Source organism: Orcinus orca, chromosome 17 (genome assembly GCF_937001465.1).
Source record: "Orcinus orca chromosome 17, mOrcOrc1.1, whole genome shotgun sequence".
NCBI lineage: Eukaryota > Metazoa > Chordata > Mammalia > Artiodactyla > Delphinidae > Orcinus > Orcinus orca.
The window spans coordinates 1650166-1669872 of record NC_064575.1 but is presented as its reverse complement, the minus strand read 5'-3'; the positions used below and the strand labels follow the sequence as shown (position 1 = coordinate 1669872).

At 36.8% G+C, this 19707-nt stretch overlaps 1 protein-coding gene and 1 long non-coding RNA gene across 3 annotated transcripts in view; one reads left to right on the top strand and one right to left on the bottom strand.

Moving 5' to 3' along the window:
* The window catches only part of SNTG1 (syntrophin gamma 1), a 473934-nt gene that overhangs the window by 235928 nt on the left and 218299 nt on the right, over window positions 1–19707 (bottom strand). The window lies entirely within an intron of this gene.
* On the top strand, window positions 1839–18578 carry LOC117203332 (uncharacterized). Its single transcript, XR_004486060.2, has 5 exons — window positions 1839–1859; window positions 7048–7156; window positions 8745–8855; window positions 9055–9189; window positions 17905–18578. It is a non-coding gene; the product is annotated as an uncharacterized LOC117203332 (long non-coding RNA).

Below are 19707 nucleotides of genomic sequence, written 5' to 3'. Positions count from 1 at the left end.
GACGGGTGTATAATCTGCTCTGATGATGCAGGGTCTGAGATGCTGGCAAAGCTCTCGATCTAACTTTAGGGACAGAGATTGCATTAGTGGACCAGTCATGCATACCTGTGACACACATTATCAACAGGAGATGACATGGGATCTGACATAACGGCTGATCCCTTCAGGAGAATCCCACAATTAATCAAAAATTGTTAAACATTTTACACATGTTTCTATATATTTAACCGTTTTATTTCCAAAACAAGCTTGAATATCCCTCAATAACATTCAGTTTACTATCAACTTAATAGTGAAAAGAATATATACGCCCCTCCCCGCAAGGCTTAAGTAGTCATTTTCTCGTAAGGACTCTGTTCTTTCTGAGCTGGTGAGGGTCATGGGAGCAGCAGAGGGAAGGCTGTAGAAAAAGGCTGTAGAAACAATGCCTAGACTGAGTTCTTAACTCTCTACACCTCAGTCTTCTCCTCTGTGAGATGAAGATAATAACCACCACCCGCAGGGGTTGATGAAGAGTTAGAAATAACATGCATGTGACAGGCTACACGGTGCTCCCATCAGTGTGGCTCATTAGAAAGGACGTGGTGATGAAGGGAGTTTTTCAGCTTTCACACAATTGTGCGCTTCTCAGCTCCAGGCTCCACGGTTAAGAGCCGCTGATCGGGAGTCCGAGAAGTCAAGAATTAAATCACGGATCTGCAGTAATTGGCTGCATAGCCTTGGAATTCCTTGCCCACCTCATGATTCCATTTGTTGATGGTCCTTTTCCTTTTCAGTTGCCTTCTGTTTCCCTCCTCTTGACTTCAGACATAATTTAGTTACCTGACAATCTTAAGTGAACCCTCCTTCTGCTGTTCACGTGGAATCATGGCGCCCCCAGCTACCTGGTTCGGCCGAGCAGTGAAGAAGGGGAGGAAGCTCCTCCTCTCTCACCCACCACGTGGGATCCATCACCGAGTCCCGTCAGCTCTGCCTCCCAACAATGTCTTGACGGTCCCCTTCTCCATCATCCAGCGCCACGCCGTTCAAGCCCCTGCGGTCCCTCACCTAGTCTGCCCCCTCATAACTACACCCTCCAGCTCATCACGCACAAGCTCCTGGGTTCTGCTAACGCACTCGCCTGCCACGCCCCAACCGTGCTTAAACGCCACCAGTGGCTTCCCTGGAAACTTAGGAGAAAATGCAAACGTTCTTTCCAAGGACTCGGAGGCATCTGAGTCCCCACAGTGGACTCTCCCTCTTTGTTTGCTTGTTCCAGCCTCGCTGGCCTTCCTTCAGTGTCTAAAAATGCCAAGCTCTTTTCCCCCTCAGGGCTATTTCTTCCACTAATCAAGTGTCCCTCGATCTCAAGTCAATGTGATGCTATCAGAGATTCCACTCTGACTCCTCATCAAAGTCAGACCCCCCGTCACCTTCATGTGGCCTTAAGAGGCTGCAGCGACTCCACAGGGTTTGCTGCTGTGACAGGACACTTAGCCTGGGTCTCAGCAGCTGCTTTTAAAATATGATGAATAATTGTTTTTCTCTTTCTGACTTACTTCACTCTGTATGACAGACTCCAGGTCCATCCACCTCACTACAAATAACTCAATTTCGTTTCTTTTTATGGCTGAGTAAGATTCCATTGTATATATGTGCCACATCTCCTTTATCCATTCATCTGTCGATGGACACTTAGGTTGCTTCCATGACCTGGCTATTGTAAATAGAGCTGCAATGAACATTGGGGTACACAGCACTGTGAAGCAATTACACTCCAATAAAGATGTACAAAAAAATGATGAATAGAAATGGATGAACTTGAGAAAGGTATTAATTTCTCAAGGCCGTGGTCTTCCTCTGTGTGGACAGTCTGAGAGGTAACAACTCTGGGGGTGGGGGGTAGTTATAGGTGAGGCCTCCACACTTCTGTGAGTTTATCTCCAGGAAATCTACCAGTTTCTCACAGTGAAAACTGGAGAAAAATCCCCTCAGGCTTCTGGCAGGAGAAAGGGGAAAAGTAGCTATTTTGAAATACACTAGAGCATTCTGTCCTTTTAAAATTTTATTTTATTTTATATTGGTGTAGAGTTGATTTACAATGTTGTGTTAGTTTCAGATGTCCAGCAAAGCGATTTAGTTATACATATGCTATGAAAGGATTCTGTCCTTAAGAAGCCCTAGCTTCAAGTGAAACTATTTTACCAGAACCTAACCTACTGTTTTTGTTTTTGTTTTTTTCAAACCCTAACCAAACTGTGCGAAGGGAAATACCCAGCTCCAGCCCACTGTAGACTCCTATTAGAGAAGGGGAGTTCCCAACTCCAGCTCCTTCTAGCTTTTCATGTAGGAGAAGGGAAATATCCAGCTCCAGGTCCCTCCAGCCGTCCTACCCCACCAAAGGGAGGGGCTTGCTGAGAGGCACTGGTGAAGGCCACAGCCCAGGGGCCCAAGTTCACGAACATCTCAGACCACAAGACTGCAGAACCTTCCCCTCCCTGCAAACCTCACCACCACATTACTGAAGGCTTATTTACTGCAGTTACTTTCACCCAGTATATCATGTGTGAATTTCAACAAAACATAGCAAGACATTCTAAAAGCAAAAAGAACACAGTTTTAAGAGATAGAGAAAACATTAGAAACAGACACAGCAGGGATGTTGGAATTATCAGGCCAGGGATTTAAAACAATTATAATTAATATGCTAAGGGCTCTAATGGAAAAAGTAGACAAAAAGCAAAAATATATGGGTAATATAAGAAGGGAGACAGCATTCTAAGAAGGAATAAAATAGAAATGCTATAGAGCAAAAAACACTAACAGAAACAAAGAATGCTTTTGATGAGTTCATTAGTAGATTGAATACAGCTAAGGAAAGAATCTCTGAGCTTGAGGGTATGTCAACAGAAACTTCCAAAACTGAAAAGCAAAAAAAAAAAAAAAAAAAAGACAAAACATTCACAGAATATACAAGAACTGTGGGACAACTACAAAAAGTATAACGTGTGGATAAGGATAGAACCAGAAGAAGAAGAAAGACAAAAAGGATCTGAAGAAACATTTGAAACGATAATGACTAAGAATTTCCCTAAATTAATGTCAGACTTCAAACCACAGATCCAGGAAGCTCAGAGAACACCAAGCTGGATAATTGCCAAAAAACCACATCTAGTATTTCATAGTAAAACTGTAGAGAATCAAAGATAAAAAATAAGTCTTGAAGGAAACCAGAGGGAGGAAAGAGCCTTATCTACATGGGAGCAAAGACAAGAATTGCATCCACCTTCCTCTCAAAAATCAAGGAAGCAAGAAGAGAATGGAATTAAATATTTAAAGTGTTGACAAAAGCAAGCAAGCAAACAAAAACACCAAGGATTCTTTATCTGCAAAATTATTCTTCAAAGGTGAAATATAAATAAAGGCTTCCTCAGGCAAACAAAAACTGAGGGACTTTGTTTCAGGTAGTCCTGTCTTATAGAAACATTAAAGAAGTTCTTGAGAGAGAAGGAAAATGATACAGGTGAGAAACTCAGATATACATGAAGAAGATTAGAAAAGGAGTAAGTTAAGATAAAATAAAATATTTTTCTTATCCTTAATTGATCTAAAAGACAACAGTTTTTTTGTAAATAATAACAAAATGTATTTGATCACTATAGCACATGTATAATTGAAATGAATGACAGAAATACTACAAGAAATGGATGGAAAAATTAGGAATAATTTATAACATACTTGTACTACCAGAGAAATGGAATAGAGTTATGTGAAGTGGATTTGGATTAGTTGTAAATGTATATTGCGAACTCTAGACAACCATTAATAGAAGTTTAAAAGAAGTATAATTAATATTATAAGAACGAAGAGAAACTGTAATCATATACATGCTTAAGTAAAACCACAAAAGGCAGAAAAAGAGTGGAAAACAAAATAGGAACAAAGAACAACAGGAATTAATAGAACCAATCAAATATGTTACATATTAATTCAACTATATCAATAATCATTATAATGTCAATCATCTAAATATAGCAATTAGATGATGGAGATTGTCAGAGTGAACAAAAAAGAAAACCAAACTATATGTTGTCTAAAAGAAACCCAATTTAAATATAAAGACACATATAGATTAAAAGAAAAGGGATGGAAAACAGGTAGACCATGTGAACACCAATCAAAGCTGGAGTAGCTATACTAACAGAGCAGGCTTCAAAACAAGAAAAATTATCAAGGATAAAGAGAGGCATTACATAATGATAAAGGGGTAAATTCTCCAAGAAGACATACGATACCTAATGTGTATGCACCTACCAACTCAGCATCAAAATACGTGAGGAAACAAATTGATAGAAATACAAGGATAGAAGGCATTTTTGTAGTTGGAGACTTCAACATCTCTCTATGAGAAATGGACAGGTCCAGGGGGCAGAAAAGCAGTCAGAATATAGTTGAGCTCAAAAGCCCAATCAATCAACTGGATAAAATTAACATCTGAAGACAATTTCAGCCAACAATAGCAGAATACAAATTATTTTCAAGGTCACAGGGAGTACTCACCAAGACAATGTTTTGGATCATAAAACACACCTTAATATTTTTAAAGAAGAGAAATCATACAGTGTATGCTCTCTATGAATACAAAGGAAGTAAACGAGAAGTCAATAACAGAAATATAGCTGGAAAAGCCCCAAATACGTACAGATTAAACAACACATTTTCAAAGAACACATGGATCAAAGAAGAAATCTCAAGTAATGTGAAAAATATTTTGAAGTAAATTAAAACAAAAATATAATTTATCAAATTTTGTGGGAGACAGTAAAATCAGTGCATAGTGAGAAATTTGTAACACTAAACATACATTAAAAAAGAAAGATCTAAATCAATAATCTAAGCTTCCATCTTATAAAACTAGAAAAGGAAGACCAGAATAAATTCAAGTAAGCAAGAAAAGAAATAACAAAAATTAGAGCAGAAGTCAATAAAATAGAAAAATCAACAGGGAAAGTCAATGAAACCCAAACGGGTTCTTTGAAAAGATCAATACAATTGATAAACTTTTAGCCAGGCCAACTAAGAAAAAGGACACGATTTACTAAAATCAGAAATAGAAGTTGGACCATCACTACAGATCCCATGGACACTAAAAGGATGATAAATTAATATTATGAACAACTCTATGCTCACAATTTTGATAACCTAGATGAAATGGACCAATTCCTTGAAAAATATAATCTGACAAAACTCACACAAGGAGAAACTGACAATGTGATTAGGCCTATATCTTTTAAAGAAATTGAAGCAATAATTAAAACCTTCCCAAACAAAAATCAATAGGCCCATATGGATTCCATGGTTAATTCTACCAAACATTTAATTAAGAAATGATACCAATGATACTATACATTCTTCCATAAAACAGAAGTAGAGGGGATTTTTCCTAACTCGTTCTATGAGGCCAGTATTAACACTAATATTAATACCAAAACCAGACAAAGACAATACAAGAAAAGAAATCTACAGACCATTATCTCTCACAAATATAGATGCAAAAATCCTCAGCAAAAATTAGCAAATTGAATCTCACAATGTATAAAGGAATTGTGCATCACAATCAAGTGGAATCTATTGCAACCTATCACATCAATAGGCTAAAGAAGAAAAATTATATGACTGTATCAATTTATGCACAAAAAACATTAGATAAAATCAAACAGCTATTTATGATAAAAACTCTCAGTAGGGCTTCCCTGGTGGTGCAGTGGTTGAGAGTCCGCCTGCTGATGCAGGGGACACGGGTCCGTGCCCCGGTCCGGGAGGATCCCACATGCCACGGAGCGGCTAGGCCCATGAGCCACGGCCGCTGAGCCTGTGCGTCCGGAGCCTGTGCCCTGCAATGGGAGAGGCCACAACAGTGAGAGGCCCGCGTACCGCAAAAAAAACAACTCTCAGTAAACTTGGAATACTACTTCCTGAACTTGACAAAGAACAAAAAAATAAAACTACATTTAACATGACACTAATGGTGAGAAACTAGAAGTTTTATTGCTAAGATCAGAAACAAAGCAAGAATGTCCTTTCTCACCACTCCTTCTTAATATTGTATTGGGAGTCCTAGTGAATGCAATAGGACAAGAAAAAGAAAAGAAAGGTATACATATTGGAAAGGAAGAAATAAAACTGTCTGTTCACAGATGACTTGATTGTCTATGTATAAAATCCAAAATAATTGATTAAAAAATTCTTGTAACTAATAAGCTATATAGCAAGTTTGCAGGATACACGGTTAACAGATAAAAGTCAATTGCTTTCGTATATACCAGCAATCAACAAATGGAGTTTGAAATTAAAAGCAAAATATCACTAATATCAGTACCCCTCAAAGTGAAATACTTTAGTATAAATCTAATGAAATATGTATAAAATCTATATTAGGAAAACTACAAAACTCTAATGAAAGAAATTATAAAAGAACTAAGTAAGTGGAGAAATATAGTCTACATCTACAGCCAGGAAGACTCAATATTTTCAAGATGTTACATCTTCCCAACTTGATTTATAGATTTAACATAATCCCAATCAAAATCCCAAACAAGTTATTTTGTGGATATTGACAAATTGATTCCCAAGTTTTATGAAGAGGCAAAAGACCCAGAATAGCCAACACAATACTGAAGAAGAACAAAGTTGGAGGGCAAACACTAGCCAATTTCAAGACTTACTGTAAAGCTACAGTAACAGAGACAGTGGTATTGGCAAAAGAATAGGCAAATAGACCCGAGGAACAGAACAGAGAGCCTAGAAACAGACACACATAAATATAGTCAACTAATCTTTTACAAAGGAGGAAAAGTAATACAATGGAGAAAATATCATCTTTCAACAGATAGTGCTAGAACAATTGGACACATATATGCAAAAAATAATAATTTAGATGGAGACTTCACACAGGGAGTGAGTTCACTGCACTCACTATGGTGTGTGTGCCTGTTTGTTTGTGTTATTAACCACCATTATATGAACTAAACCACTTAAAAATTATACTATACTTTACACACTTTATAGCACAGAAATTTTCAGTGAAAGGCTTGATGAGGACATACTCAGATGAGGAAATAGCTTCCAACACTCCAGAAGATTCCCTGGACCACTCTCAGCACTGTCTGCCCCACAGGTAACTGCTCATCTAACTTCTGTCACCAGAGATTACTTTGAGCTGCTTTTGACTGTACATAAATGGAATCATACAGGATGGTTTTTTTTTTTACATCTTTATTGGAATATAATTGCTTTACAATGGTGTGTTAGTTTCTGCTTTATAACAAAGTGAATCAGTTATACATATACATATATTCCCATATCTCTTCCCTCTTGCATCTCCCTCCCTCCCACCCTCCCTATCCCACCCCTCTAGATGGTCACAAAGCACCGAGCTAATCTCCCTGTGTTATGCAGCTGCTTCCCACTAGCTATCTACCTTACGTTTGGTAGTGTATATATGTCCATGCCTCTCTCTCGCTTTGTCACAGCTTCCCCTTCCCCTTCCCCATATCCTCAAGTCCGTTCTCTAGGAGGTCTGTGTCTTTATTCCTGTCTTACCCCTAGGTTCTTCATGACATTTTTTTTCTTAAATTCCATGTATATGTGTTAGCATACGGTATTTGTCTTTCTCTTTCTGACTTACTTCACTCTGTATGACAGACTCTAGGTCTATAGGATGTATTTTTTTAATTGATTTCCTTAACTCAACATTATCTCTGAGATTCATCCATGCAGTTATGCGAATTATTAATTAATTCACTGGAATTACTATATCATAGCCCACTGAACGAATATAGCACTATTCAGTGAACCATTATGCTGATGGGCATTTGACTTGTTTCAAGTTCTTGGCTGTTGTGAAGAAACCTAATCTGGCAATTTTGGTATGAACTTTAGTGGGCATAAGCGTGCATTTCTACTAAGAATATCAAATTATGTTTTGAAAACTGTTAAATAGATGAAAAGAATCGAGCATTGATCTGTCCTGCCTTTCCTAAACAATGCAATAGCTGTAACACTAGATAACCAAACGGTAGAAGAGGGACATTTCTATTTCTAAGCATATTCCAGTTGATAAACAAAGGTGGAATGATTGAATTAGAATAGAAAATATATGTAATAACATTTTGAAAAGTCCATAAAAAAGAAGTGCATTAAAATATGAGGTCGATAGTCAGATGCATGTGCACGCATATAATTTTTCACATAATACATCGTCATGGTTCACACACATACAGAGAACACGTATTACGGGATTTTAAAGCTGATACGCGTGGCTCTGTGCATCTGGATTATCACAGGTGACATAACTCAGGTACTGACAAGAGGGGCTGGCAGCGTCCTAAATCTACTGGAGGAAATGGACCCAGCAGTTCTGGATGCAGAGCTCTTGGTCCCCCACTAGGTCCTTCCAAGACAACTACTACAGAGTGCATCACGGGAGTCACAGGGCGCTGTTTGTGTCAAGGGTGATTGCTGCGAAGTGCTGGAGGGAATGAATCAAACGTTATCTCCCTTTCTCTAGGGAGAATGAGTAAGAACACTGAACAGGTGGAGCTCCAGGGAGGAACGAGATCTAGACCACTAGGAGTGTACCCCGGTGTGTTCTCAAGTTACAGGAAGGCTGATGCTCTGTACATGGTGAAGCACTGCACCCAGCGGGTCCCACCCTGGCATGATTACATAATTACCTTAGAGCATTCTTTTCCTCATGTTTGTAGATTGCACAGCCCCTGCTGAGAACAGCTCCAAGTACAAACAGGAAGGAAACAGCCCTGCCCTCCAGTCCAGTGAGGAAGATAAACAAGCCTGTAGCAATTACAACTCAGTTGGTAAGAGACATGCTCTGCATAGGCACGGATGCTGGGAGGACACACAGAGAAAAGAGGCCACGTTGTTTATGATCCCTTTGTAAATTCCAGGTTTTGGACAGATTTGCTATACAAGTTAGTAACCAACCATTATGTGACATAAAGAAGTCAATTTCAATACCTCACACTGCTCTTAATTAGGCTTTGTTACTTTTTTCAGAGTAACATGAGTGAAGGCACCTATTCCTCTGACAATCAAGCTTTACTTTTCAGTAAAAGAAACATGCAAAATGGGTCCAAAATTAGTTACATATACACGACCACGGTCACTTGGTGAGTCATTACAGAAGATGAGGTATGTACTACTTTCAGTGCCCAGACTTACATTTTCGGTTCTTAATAAACATGTTCTGGAATCATCATGGATTCTGCCATGTTTACCAAATTCTACAAGCTAGGAGAGTGTGTACATGTTTTTGATGCTTTACTTACAGATCAGTGGCATATTACAGGTGAAAATTCCCAAAAGTAATACATTGGTTTAAAGAAATTACATCGAATTTCTACCCTAGTGGGTTTTAAAGATCACCTGACTTAACTCCATCATCTAAGAGATGAAGAAAGTAAGGTTCAGAGAGTATTCAAAGTGTGCTTAATGGCTCTACATGTATTAGGTGGTAATTATAGAACCAGAACATGGATTTAAGTACTGTTCTACTGGACCATGATAAGTATTTAAATTTATCACTTGCAAATATAAGTCTAAGAGGGAAGAAGATTAAATATAATCTATAGGACAATAATGAGATAAGGTAAGGTAAACAGTGACACCCAAAATCTGAAGGAAAAAGTATCTTAAAATCTTTCTTGAAAACCAACTTAATTGTGATTTAAATTAAAAAAATACGGGGCTTCCCTGGTGGTGCAGTGGTTGAGAGTCCGCCTGCCGATGCAGGGGACGCAGGTTCGTGCCCCGGTCTGGGAAGATCCCACATGCCGCGGAGCAGCTGGGCCCATGAGCCATGGCCGCTGAGCCTGTGCGTCCGGAGCCTGTGCTCCGCAACGAGAGAGGCCACAACAGTGAGAGGCCCACGTACAGAAAAAAAAAAAAAAAAAAAAACAGAAAACATTTGAGTAATATTGTTCCCTTTGAATGATGTCTTCTCACATTCAATTTTCACTTTTCTGAATTTTCAGGTAGTATTTATTCAATTAAAATTCAAAAGGTAGAACTAGCTTGTCATCAGTGTACTTTCAGCTTACACCTGGAAATTGCTGATCTTAACTGCAAAGCAGATGTTCACGGTGAAGAACAGAGCAGAACTAATGATTTTTCATCCTTCGTATTATTGTTCTTTTTTTTGATGTTTTTTAATGAAGTTAGCTATTCAGTATACCTATTTTTACTGTGAGTGTCTAAGAAGAAAAAAAAATTCTTGTAATGACTGTATTTCACAATTTCATCTATTTTACATTTTAGTCCAATATTGCAGGTTTTCTGAAGTAATCTACATTTTCTGATTTTCCATCCAGCATTGTGTTCACTACCTACAATATTAGTTTATTATTCTTACCTGCTATTTTATTACCCTTAAGCAATTTGCTTAACAATGTTGCACTGTAAAACCAATTGCTATTTTTTCATTTGTTTTACTATTTGCTATCTAATTTATGGGGAATGTCAATAAAATGCATACAGAGTTTCAATGATATTAAGCTATTTATAAAGTAAATAAAAATATAATTATTCATTTCAACTTATAACTTATCTTCTATTAGCTCCTGAAAAGCAATGCTATTTTTTTCCTGTCGGTCACACACGGGAAATGAAGTTGAATTGCACTGCACTAACCCCGTAGTGATCAATGCAGCCCCACCCACTGATCTCACATTACAGAAATCAAATATAATGTACATGAAAGAACGTTATAATAAAGAAATCTGAATCTTTTAAAATTCATTTTAAATGCGGAAAGTCTTTCACAGCTTTAATGGTTACATTTTTACTAATGAATCACTTAATAAACACTGCACAATTGATGAATTCAAATGGATCAATTTATCAAAGTACTATAGTTAAAACCACTACCATAAGGGATACAGAAATGTAATGCAGGCTATCTCTCAAGCTAATGGCATCTAGTAGACAGTGAAGTTCACCAGTACCTATAAAACAAGGTAAATGAAAAATACTCGAGAGGTATAAGCCAAATGCAGAGTTGGAAGTAATCATATTTAATTAAAGAGATGACAGAATTCTTTACAAAACAAGTGACATTTGAAATTGTCCCATAATTACATTTAGACTTTGATATGAAATATAGGGACAGGTGGCATAGGTCATTCCACATTGTGGGAACAGCATAAGCAAAAGCATGATTTTTAAAAATTATGAGGCACTTTCAGGAAAGAGCAAGATGTACCACCCTTCCCTGAGATTCAGATCTCCATTTACAACTCTGAATATGTTTTCTTCAGATGGACAAGCGCTGCTCGCCTGCTATGAGACACAGGCCTAATATGGCTCTAACGTCTTCCACTGAAAACCACCTCCTTCTGCTGCTCCCTTCTTGACATCCAGCTTTTGACTCTTCTCTTTATGTCATCCTCCAAAATCAAAGCTGATCAAGTCATACAGATTTTATTGCTCAGTGATCCTTGAATTAATTCTCTTTTGCATAACAATTACACTGCCTTAAATTATGCTTTTGTGTTATAAATATGACTGATTTACATTAGAGACATAAATTCGTTGAACTAACTATAATACAAAATAAAAATTGGCTTTTATGACTTAGGCTATCGGCCAAGATAGAGTAACAGAGATAGGATTTAATTTCCTCCATAAGACAATAAAAACTTAATATATGAAACAATGGTATTCAAAATATGGACATAAGGCAATAAAGTCAGTGATCCATAGAAATGAGAAAAATTGAGGTGGGCCCTAGCAACACCCCTGCTGACCGCCTGGATAGAATCCCCAGGAAGGGCACAGGCTTAGGAGGAAATGACTCAAGGCCAGGGAGAGAAACACCTACCAACATTAGATGCAATTTTACCCCGTCCTCACACAGGCCAAGAAGAGTGCCCTTCCCTCATCCAGAGTACATGGGGCACTGGGTAAATTACTTGGAAGTTCCATGCCTCAGTAAGGAGGTATAATTAGCCCTAAACCAACAGTGCTCTAGTCCAACCTGAAAAACTTTAGTCCAGCCTAAGAAACCTTAATGCAAAATACAAAAGGATCAAACTCTTTCTAAATAACTACATCCCACAACAGAGCTTAGTAACATTTACAAGAATCTGAAAAATATCTACCACACAGTAAAGTAAAACTCACATCTGACATCCAATAAAAAATTACCAGGCATGCAAAGTAGCAGGACAAGTCAACCCATCACAGGGTGATAAGAAGTCAATCAGAGCTGACTGAGAACTGACACAGACGTTAGCATTAACAGACAAGGACAGTAAAACAATAATTATAACTAGATCCCATGTATTCCAAGTGGTTAGTAAAGATATAGAAGATTAAAAAGTCCCAACTCCAACTTCTAGATGTGAAAAGTACAATATCTGAGATTAAAAAAGAAACACATTGAATGGTATTGCCAGCATTAGACATTACAGAGAAAAATAAAATAGTAAATTTGAACTTATGAAATAGAGAGAATAAGCATTAAAACAAATAAATAGGTCATCACAAGTGGCCAACTATACATGTAATTAGAATGTCTAGATTAGAAGAGGGAACAGAAATATATGTGAAGAAGCAAAATGCCTGGAACACACAGACCCAACTTCCTCAACAAAGCCAGACACAAGAAACACGAAGAATATTATACATATAATAGTCTTATATATATATAAGAATATTATAAAGCACATTGTGATCAAATTGCTCAAAACGAGTGATAAAGAAGAAAATTTTCAATGAGCCAAAGAGAAAAAGAACCAAGATTTTCATTATGAAGGAATAAAGAGACAAGTATAAACTAAAAATACTAGCCAAACTCAGATCGAGTGTTTTCCTTAAGATTAAATAACACTGGCCACGGAAGAATCCTAAAGGTGAGAAAGCCTAGGGGCAGCAAGCATCCCTAACAACGTAAGAGCTTCTTCGGGTCTTAAACTGAAGAAACCAAAGTTGAAAAGATAGCGTGGAGACAAGCGAACACCTGAAAATTGATAACTTACTAAATATTAATGGAAGTTTTATATATTTTTTAAATTGTGATAATCAAAAGCTAGTTTTGTAGAAAAAGAAAGCCCTTGTATCTCAGGTATGCACTGTGGAGTGTTTAAGTTGGAAATGAGAGGGAATCCAAATTTACTTTTAAATATTGCTGAAAAAAATGATGTTGAAGAGAAACGAAAGAAGACATTGATCATGGTTCATTATACTATTCTTTTTGTGTTTGCTTTCTATTATAAAAGGGGTTTTAAAGAAGCTATAAAGATGTGTTTTTCAAACACCATTTTATTCTAAGTATGCCTACATAATTTTGACAACAAAAAATACATTCAGAATGTACAAATTAACAATTTTATTCTATTGTCGTAGATAGCCACTATTTTCCTATATTTCCACTTAAGGAAAAAGCTAGTGAACAACAACAATAAAAATATCCTATTAATGAAAACTTCATATACAGCAACTATCAGTGAATGTATAGATTCGAACTAGGAAATTGCAGCTGAAGTTAAAAGGCAGATTTTAATTTTTTTTTATATCTTGTACTGTTTATCTTGAAAATGCTATTTATTTAAGACAAAATAGTAAAAGAAATGGGTTTGCTCATAATCAAAACCAGAATGTACTCAAGGCTATCTTCTAAGGGCATTTATCAATTAAGAAACCTTTCAAATGAAATACCTAAAACCAATGCAGCTAAATAAAATTGATCTTTGCCACATTTACCTATCCAGGTGGAGAGTAGAATAAAGCTTTTCGTAAGTGGCCTCTCCATCGTGTTCTAGCTAAAAAGCCTCCAACAGTGGCTTCCTGCTAATGTAGCTGTTGGAATCCATATTGATAAACATAAAAAAAAAGCTGAATATATCACTTCAGTTTAGAGAACAATTCTGAAAATTGAGAGCATCATTTCTGCCATCGTAACGCAGCTTAGATGTCAGTCTATATGAAAATAAATGTGTAATCACTACACCATTAATGCCTCAACAGTTGGAAGCAATGATGCATAACCAAACTGTATTATAGAGGCTGAATCTGTGTGGATCTGAAATTGAATGTAATTCAAAATCATTTGGTCTAAATGTTTTTCTTATTTTTATTAGTCTATGATTAGCCATTTATATAGTGATATCCAGAAGATCCCTAAAACTTTTGTTTAATATTTAACCCCACTAATCAAGAGGCAGCAGCCTAAAATACACACACACACACACACACACACACCCCACACACATTCACAGAAGTACAGAACTGATATTTTTTTAATTTGAAAGGCAATAATAGAAAAGGTCAGTAAAATAATGCAAATGCATAGTGGAAAGGAATAAAGAAAGAAGATAATACAGTTAATGGAATGAGAGAACAAATTAAGGAGAGGAAATAAATAGAAGTAATAAATGTCACATAATAAATTTCATTTTTTTCATTTTATGTTGAAGAAAGGCAATAAATGCTTTTAAAAATACAGAAAGGGGCTTCCCTGGTGGCGCAGTGGTTTGGAATCTGCCTGCCAATGCAGGGGACACGGGTTCGAGTCCTGGTCTGGGAAGATCCCACATGCCGCGGAGCAACTAGGCCCGTGAGCCACAACTACCGAGCCTGTGCGTCTGGAGCCTGTGCTCTGTAACAAGAGAGGCTGCGACAGTGAGACGCCCGCGCACCGCGATGAAGAGTGGCCCCCGCTCACTGCAACTGGAGAAAGCCCTCGCACAGAAACGAAGACCCAACATGGCCAAAAATAAATAAATAAATTCATTTTTTAAAAAGAGCTAACTAGGCTGTACATAGGATTAAAAAAAACCAGAAATATCATGAATACAGGATAGAATAAATAACTGAATGTATGGATTATACTACAGAGAGGTAAAACATATTCTGAATAAATCTGAGGCCCAGAAAGTAAGTGAAGAAGATGACTGGTACTCCAGGAGGAATCAGCGGAAAGAATAAGAAAGATAAGAGATTTCCATTGGATATCATTTATGTGGAAAATACAGGAGGGATGGCATATATGTGCAGTTCTATAAATGGTTTTAATGTAGTCATATAATGACTGTGAATTAACTATCACTGGATCAATACAGATGAAATAAAACACAGAAATTAATGTAATGTCAAATATAAATGAAACATACTAAAAATACATAACTAAATGCAACAAACAAATAAGAATTTAAAATATTTTTATTTTTCCCTATGTCCTACTAGATTTTGCATAGATATTTCCAGAAAAAAAAATTGCTCCAAAGATTATTTTTTAATAATGGAAGACTTGAAAAAATCTATAAGCATATTTTGATGAGAAAAATAGTATATTTATTTAACATTAAAGTATCTGTAGGAAATTATTTGTGAAAAAATATGACAGAGTCTTTTCAATGTCAATGATTTTCTACTTAATTACATAAATTTTGATTGTCCATTTTTTAAATTTCTAGTTACCCAACTAAACGAGGTAAAGGGGCTTTAAAAGCAATGCCCTGAGTGACAGTGTGACCCTACGTGAGATGGGGCTCTTCTCTCTGGCACATTCATCCCGTTCACAATAACACCAATTACCACAGTACTCGGTTACAGCTCACGTTCAGCTTTCGATTTAGCCTGTTTTGTTGTTGTTGTTCTTGTTCCTTTCTTGCTTTCTTTTTGGTTTATTCAAGGTTTTCTTTTCCTTTCTTGTTAATTGAATTTTTCTGTCTATTGTTTCACAACTTACACTTTAGTTAATTCTTTAAATTTCATGGGACTTCCCTGGTGGCACAGTGGTTAAGAATCCGCCTGCCAATGCAGGGGACACGGGTTCAAGCTCTGGTCTGGGAAGATCCCACATGCCACAGAGCAACAAAGTCCGTGGGCCACAACTACTGAGCCTGTGCTCTAGAGCCCGTGAGCCATAACTACTGAGCCCACGTGCCACAACTACTGAAGCCTGTGTGCCTAGAGTCCGTGCTCCACAACAAGAGAAGCCACCACAATGAGAAGTCCACGCACCACAACGAAGAGTAGCCCCCGCTCGCCACAACTAGAGAAAGCCCACGCGCAGCAACAAAGATCCAACGCAGCCAAAAATAAGTAAATAAATTAAAAAAAAATTTTTGCTAACATTTTACACACATATTAGACAAGTAGGCCTATCTCCCTGATAACCATTTCCTACTGTTCTGTGACATTTTAGTTGCATATTAATTTAATATGATCTAAATTACACCACCACTGTTACATGTATCACAAATGTCTTCATATCCACACACCTAATCCGTTCTTGCACCTCTGTCCTTCCTTCTAGGCCCGGTTTTCCTCCACATTAAGAACAATCTTTAGAAAATTCTATAATCAAACTATGTAAAAGATAAACACTCTCAAGTATATTGCCTGAAAAAACTTTACTGTACACTTGTTTGGATTAGTTAGGATAAGTAAAAAATTACAGGTTAACAGTTATTTTCTCTCAGATATTTGAGGTTACTATGCCATTGGATTCTGGCTTCCATCTCTACTACTGAGAAGTCTATTATTATTGAAACATTTGTCTTTTGTTTAGGTAATTTGCATGTTCTGTCTGTGTGCTTTTCAGATAATCTTTTTGCTTTTAACACTTTGTGATTTCAGTCCAGCATATGTTGGTGTGGGTTTGTACCTATTTATCCTGCCCAGGAGTTTCCTCGTGTCTTTCATCTATTCTGTAACATTATTTGCAAGTATATCTGTAGGAGGAAACCCTTTTATCATCTGATTTTTATGTGAAATAATCTTAGCCCAGAAGACTTTGTGTATCTCTAATTCACTTACGCTCAGAGGATGTGGAATGCCTTACAAGTAAATCTGGGAAGGAAACTTGGCCATGACGTGATCATTATCGACCTTGTTCCTTTTGTTTCTCTCTCTTCTGTTCCTGCTTTCCACATGTTTCACCTCACAGTATTACCCAGTAAGATACTGATTATTGATGGCTGGTATTTCTAAAATTTCATTCATAAATTTGTCTCTCACACTAAGGTACATTATTCAAAATATTCTCTATCATTAATAAGAGTGACATTTTACTTCCATAATTATTTTGTAAAGTTGTTCTGGGCCAGATGGAAAAGAACATTGCCTTTTAATAAGGAATCCCTCAAAACTCCCAACAATACCAATACCTTAAAATAAATGTCCTTTCTGTTTTCGCTGTATTCTCTTCTTTGGAATTCTTATATGATCTATGCTGGGTATCTTTTTCCATACTTATCTCTCTTAACTCTTCTGCTTTTTCCATCTTTTAAAACAGAGTGTGATTTGTTCAGCTCTATACTCCAATTTTCTAATTACTTCATATTTTAACAGCTATGTTTTATGGTATTTAACGCATATATTGAGGTTTTAATTTCCATGGTAGAATTTCTAATTATTTCTTTTGCAGATCTGTCTGGTATATTGTTTGACAGTAGCTTGTTATATTTTAATCACTCGTATAATTGACTATTTAAAATATATTGATTTTATTTACTTTTTTTTTTTTTTTGGCCACACTGCATGGGTTGCAGGATCTTAGTTCCTTGACCAGGGACTGAACCCAGCCGTGCAGAGAAAGCCCCAAGTCCTAACCACTGGACCGCCAGGAAACTCACTAACATACATTGATCTTAGATTCTGCATCCCTATTATGTAACCCTATCATGTAAAACTTTGTGGTCACATTTTTGCTTGCTGTGTCATACAAGTTGCACTAATAGTGGAAGCTTCCTTGTGTGTTCTGGAATTGGATTGTGAACTCATGTTCAGGTGGTCTTATCTATAAGAGTCTTGTGTGTCCTGAGCCACGGATGTATCTTTCTGGCAGTATTTTCAGTTTGCAACTGATTTTAAATGTTCATGTCTTTTACTGCATGTTCCCAGACCACACAGAACTTGTAAATTTGATGCACGGTTACAAATATCCAGAGAAGACTTTATTTTCACCCAGAGACGGGGTGCAATAGAAAAACTGCCTCGATGCCTTTCCTCCTCAGCTTGGAAGTTTTGAATGTACTCCTGCACTAAAATACCTTGAAGCCTCCTTCTTCATAGAAGCTTTCACTTCACTTCCCTGAACCAATAAGCCCCCGTTCTCCTGACTGCACATGATTATTAAAATTTAAACTCTTCAGATTCGAAACCTGACTTGATATTGTTAATTTTTCAGTATGATACTGTATTTGGTTATATTTGTTTAGAAAGCCCATTTTATATAAACCTGGTAAAAACTTTACAGATGAACATAATATATGTTTGTTTTTTTTGTTTCAAAATAACCCAAAAAAGAGTGTTGGGAATTGAGAAGAGGTAAAGGTGAACCGTATTTTGTCATAGAGAAGTTCGGTGATGGGTGTGCAGGTGTTTCGAGTACTACTTCCTGTATTTTCGCCCATGCCTAAAGTTGCCCACAATCACAGTACTTTTTAACCCAACCGTGGTTAGTACTTGCAAGAGCCCTTCTGCCCCTCACCCTCGTCCTCCGTGAGGCAGGACCAGCTTCTGGTTACAGCTCTGTTTTTCAATTTTACACTGGTACTAAACCTTATTTTTGAATTCTGTTTTACACTTAAATTCTATTTTATCTGTAAATTTTAGAAATTTTGTACCAAAATTCTTTTTTCCGATAATTTAATTTGCCTTATGTTTTTTAATTAAAAAAGAACAATTTATTTAGACCAGGGCATCTATTTGCATTATTTTAAGATTATAACTGAACATCCATCTTTTTGAAAACAGGATGAGAGGGGATTTGAACAGTATCACTTAAATCATAGATTATATTCTCAATGATAACTCTGGCTTTATTACTTAATCAAACTTTCACACTTTCAAGATAAAAACAACTGCCATTCTTTAAGGCTCTTGAAATTCTACCCTTAGAACAGTTTTTAGAATGCATTTCTGCAACTCTCCGTGCCAATGTCAAATCATCACCTCTGAAACTGAAATTTTATGACTCTCCAAGGAACCCACAAGCTATTTAATAAAGCTAGAGAACAAACTGGGTAACAAGTTTGAAACAAAACAAAACAGGTACCTTAAGCAATGGTGGCATCACTGCAGTAAGCAAACTCCTTTCCAGTTTGAAGGATAATATTCATTGGAAACTACAAGTTTAGGTACATTGTGGAGATGAACGCATTGGCCAGTGGATATGCACATATTTAGACTGAGGCTTACTTAATATGTGTTAAATAAAATGGGCAGTTTAACTATTTTCACATATGTAGACACTGAGCTTTAACCTTCAATATCAATAAGACAGAGTTACAACAAATTTATATTTTCCTTTAATTGTCTCAATTCAGTATGTCTTCTTTCCTGACCAATTGTGTCTATGGACAGTGGATTTATATGTGCAGGGTACTGAAATGTAAAACGTTTTACTATCATACCAAGTATTAAAATGTTTTTCTTCTAAGGACTGAAAACGTTTTGGAAGAGAAGTGATGAGAGCTGAATTAGGTACACACCTGCCTGGCATCTCCATCTCTTCTTTGGGTGCTTCTGTCAGCCAGCTTTGAAATAGCTGCACACTTAGGCCAAGGAGTAAGACGTAGTGTACCTGGTTCAGCCTTAAATGTCATCTTTCGCTTTTGCAGATTTTTAAATCTTTTCACCAAAGACAGACACAATTAATCTGTCCTAAATGAATGAGTGTAGGTTGCATGTCAAACTTAAAAT